Source organism: Anabrus simplex, chromosome 1 (genome assembly GCF_040414725.1).
Source record: "Anabrus simplex isolate iqAnaSimp1 chromosome 1, ASM4041472v1, whole genome shotgun sequence".
NCBI classification, from domain to species: domain Eukaryota; kingdom Metazoa; phylum Arthropoda; class Insecta; order Orthoptera; family Tettigoniidae; genus Anabrus; species Anabrus simplex.
In genome coordinates this window covers 744,712,021-744,716,870 of record NC_090265.1, presented here as the reverse complement: position 1 = coordinate 744,716,870, position 4,850 = coordinate 744,712,021, and the positions used below count along the sequence as shown (strand labels likewise).

Below are 4,850 nucleotides of genomic sequence, written 5' to 3'. Positions count from 1 at the left end.
TTTGGATGCAGATAATCTACGAAGGCTGATCAAAAAAGGCTGAGACTGATTTTTTTCACGGATGTTTATTATTCCATTTCAATGTTTACATTATCTTTTTCAAAGTAGTCCCCTCCTACTTCAATGCACTTTTTATAGCGTCTCTGCCAGTCCTTGAACACATGCTGAAGACCATTCTTTGTCATGTCCTTGAGAATCGCCTCACTTTTCTTGAGCATTGCTTCAGAGTTCTCAAATCGAAAGCCCCTCAGCTTTGCCTTTAGTGATGGGAATAAAAACAAATCTCAGGGTGCAAGATCAGGGCTATAAGGTGGGTACGGTACACAGGTAATGTTGAATCGAGCCAAAAACTGCATGACTTGAATTGCGACGTGAGGCCGTGCATTGTCATGATGAAGTCGCCACCCAGTCCGAGAAAGCTCTGGTCGTTTCTTTGCAATGTGTTTCCTCAGTGCAGCCGATACTGACGTGTAGTTGTGTATTAGTGTGTGGGGGAACTGTATGCTGGTAAATCATTCTATTACAGTTTGGTTTTCAGGCATTTTCTGAATAATCTTGAATGCAGTTTGCAATTGATTTAGACGTTATTTTGTGTGTTCCATACCGCTTTCAAGATGACTGATCATGAGTTGCAACTTAAGAGGGCCAATGTGAACCTCAGCACAAAATAAATTTCTCTGCATCAGTGATGATAGGAACTAAATGATCTTATGAAAATCATAATAAACTGTGTATCTTCGAGCATCAAGGTAGAAAAGTAAACTTCAACATTGCCTGCAAAGCACATATATTCAGGCAGTTTATCTGATATATAAGAGAATATTTCTGGAATTACTTCCTGAAGAAATACAATGTCAGGTTTCTCCTGAAAAATAATTTGGCACACTGCCTTTCTTCTTCTCTTGAGGTTAATTTCATCAAGACCATCTGTGTTCCACGATATCAGACTAAATTTTGATGGAGATTCATAAGTAGGCTGACCCATACCCATAACTTTAATAACAAGTTCAGGCTCATCCCCTCATGAAGAGCACTTATGCCACCACGCGATGTACTTTCAAAGAAAGCATTCACAGAACGCTCTAAATCCCATTTCCTATCCTGCAGGTAAAACTGGGCACAGGCTTCGTCTGTTCCGGTTCTTTCTGCAAACTGCTCAGTTAATTTCTGACAAGTATCTCGATCAGGTATGCCACCGTCATTAGAGTCGCTCATAAAGAAAATGTATACTATAAAGTCCGATGAAAACCTTTCCTGGCTGAAGAGTCTTGATATTCACTTTTAATTTATTACGTACATATCTGTGTTCAATAATGTAGGTCATTTGTTCCATATGAAATATATATATTCCATTACAGTCAAAAAATGTGATCACCATCACTTTCCCTGCAGATGGAACAACTTTAGTCTTTTTTTGGCGATTTCCACACTGTTTACCTTCAGGATTATAATGATGCTTCAGATTTTCGTAAGTTTCAGTGGCTGTATGGTTTAAACGAAAAAAAGAATTTGATTGTGCTGTACTGCTCCTCACGCGTCACCTCCATTGTCTGGTATGCGAAATGCACGTAGCGTCTACAAAATAGAGCATTACTACCAATCTACCGATACGAGAGTGTTGCCCCCTACGGACATTATACATTAAAACCCGCTCTTTTCAAATATTTATGTTACAGATAGGAAACTGTCACGGAAGCTACAGGAAGAAATGAGTCTCAGTCTTTGTTGATCAGCCCTCGTATTAGGGTTGTTCGGGTATTTCGGGGATTTTTCGATGATACGCACCACTATCTGATCTATACTGAGATAAGTATAACTAGGCCTGGAATAGAGGATGTTAAGTCTGTCTGCCGACGAATGAGGGTAGAAAATCTGCAGGACGAAGTGTTAGAATAAATTACATGCAAAATGTTAGTGAAAAGTTTGAAAGAATAGGCAGGCAGTGACACTGATGCACAGGCCGTACGGCAGCCACACTCTGGGTGGGACTTGAAGGCGATGTGCATCCCCTCCGTTTAAATACCGTAACACACTCGTTTAAATTACTTAAGAAGCTGTTAACACCTTATGAAACCAAAAACTATTTATAAATATTTGTTAAATACAATACATATCCCTCCCCGTAACGCGTATATCCGTTCGTCTCCGTGAATACAGGCGACACTTTGATTTCTATCCATTTTCTAGTCAACTAATACACACTGATAGAAAACATGAAATAACCCTGTACCATTGCCTACGATATGAAGTTTGTTAGGTAAAATCTCAGCAGTCTTATTCCAAAAAACATTTCGAAAATGCATAAATTGGACTTGAATTTTCAAATACACTGAATTCAAATAAGGCGTAAGTCCGATTACATACAAATATATTTAATGTTACCCATGTTTATGACATAATACGGCATTTCAACTCACCATCTGGACGAGACACTCTTATTTCCCTCAGGAAAGTGGTTGATACAACTGTGTGGTGATTAACTGTTAAATTCTACCTAGGAATAATCTTCTTCCATAGCCTAACTCTTTCTTCATCAGAGGGAAACACAAATACTGGAGTGTACTCTCCTTGTTTATAATTGGCTTTGCAGCCAGGCACACAGCAATTCTTAGGCATCATTTCTCTCACTGATAAACTTCAATTACACTAGTGTCCAAAAGTTAAGCATAAGTTACGAGTAAGCAGGGCAACAGGAAACAGACCGCAAATCACACGACATATGCACCTACCAACCTTACGTGTTCGCTCTGTATAGGAAAGGAGTGTTCCCTGCTTTGACTAGCGGCGTAACCGTAAGGTAAACACACCCAGTGCCTGCGCCCCATATTCCCTCAGTCGTGTTTGCCCTGCTATAGTGTGTGGAGTGCAGCCTCGTGGTGAACGTGACAACATAATGGCACGACGCCATTTGGACCCCGTTTTGCAGGATAGAATACTCGGCCGCCTGGAAGCAGGCCAGACACAGACCGAAGTCGCCGTATCCTTGATGTGCCACAAAGTGTCATTTCCAGGCTTTGGAGACGATTTCGAGACACAAGAGATGTTAGTCGTAGGCCAGTACTAGGACGACCAAGGGTAACCACCCCACAGCAGGACCGATACCTGGCCTTAACCGACCGACGAAATCGGAGTGCACCTGCAAGACAATTGTCGGCGGAGCTAGCAGCCGTCTCAGGGGTTGCCGTTTCTCGGCAAACTGTGTACCGGAGGCTCAGAACAGCATAGCTGTTTGCCCGACGTCGAGCGGTGTGCGTACCGCTCACTACAGCACAGAGACGTGCCCGTTTACTGTGGAGCCGTCAACATCGAAACTGGACCATGAATGAATGGAGGCATGTGCTCTTCACAGATGAATCCGGCTTCAGTTTGCAGAACGATTCCCGTCGCACATTAATCTGGAGAGAACCGGGTAGCCGATACAACCACAGGAACATCGTGGAACGGGACCAGTGTGGTGGTGGTGGTGTCATGGTGTGGAGCGGCATCATGTTGAATGGACGTACGGACCTGCACATCTTCATGGGTGGTCCGAGGAACACTGTTAACGCTCGGAGATACAGGGATGAGGTACTGAGACCACATGTTCGACTCTTCAGAGGTACGGTTGGTCCAGACTTCCTCTTAATGGACGATAATGCCCGACTGCACCGTGCTGCTCTGGTGGATGAATTTCTGGCTGGGGAAGACATTCATCGCATGGACTGGCCAGCGAGATCTGGGGATCTGAATCGTATATAACATGCCTGGGATGCATTGGGGAGGCGAATTGCATCCCGTCAGCCTCCACCAAGGACCCTCAAAGACCTTCGCATTGCCCTTTGTTAGAAATGGGATCGACTGCCACAAGAGCTCTTGGACCATCTGATAGAGAGCATGCCACGTCGCTGCGAAGCATGTGTGGCCGTTAGGGGTAACCATACACCCTATTAACAGCATATTTTGTTGTGGAAGACATTGCCAATTTTCGTTAGTTGTTGTCAAAGGTGTACCTTATATGTACCTTTCTGACACTTTTTTTTTTTTGTTTGGACAAGTTGTGTGACAAATGGTGCGTGATTCAGCTTCCATTTGTTCAGCAATCCGTCTGATATTCCTATCAGGCGGTATGCCCTCGTTTAGTGATTATGCTTAACTTTTGGACACTAGTGTATATACACATCGTGGTTGGTAATAAAACACTGAATGTACTAACTCAATAATTTTACACTACTGATATAACATTACACAAATAAACTTCAAAATTGAAAAAAAAACACGCAGAGCGATCTTCTCTACAGATGAATCCATGAATAGATAGATAGATAGATAGATAAATGTCTCTATTGCCGTAGCTAAGGCTGTTAGGTCTTCTCTTAAATAAATAAACAAATAAATAAATTAGCCGTGTGAATCCCCTAAGGGATATGGCCTCCTGCAATGCAGGGACAGTGCTCAGTTTAGCTCATCAGGTGAGCAGGTCCTGAAGAGCATAGGTCTTCTCTTACACTAAACCAATTACTGTACATAGAATCAAAGTTAACACTACTGTAATTAATACTAAGTATAGCACAGTTAAACGGAATATAAATATTTTATAACAGAAATAAGATTTCACCCCAGTGAGGTATACATACTTACAATAACAACAATAACAACAACAATAATAATAATATACCGGGAGGTAGGCCTACACCTCATCCCCGTGCATTTAAAAACGCGCCTTAAGGTACACTATCTATCGAACAAATCTTGAAACAGCTAGTGCATGAAGTTAGGACATTGATCAGAAGATGTCACTACTAAATAGCAGAGGAATATGTTATTTTAAAGTTTCCTAAACTGACTGGACTTCTTTGTTTTGTTTTTTGTAT

The 4,850-nt window shown here is 42.0% G+C and overlaps 1 pseudogene; it reads right to left on the bottom strand.

Moving 5' to 3' along the window:
* Positions 1 to 512: 512 nt before the first annotated feature.
* LOC137503695 (tyrosyl-DNA phosphodiesterase 2-like) lies at positions 513 to 1,215 on the bottom strand (annotated as a pseudogene).
* Between the last annotated feature and the right edge of the window lie 3,635 nt (positions 1,216 to 4,850).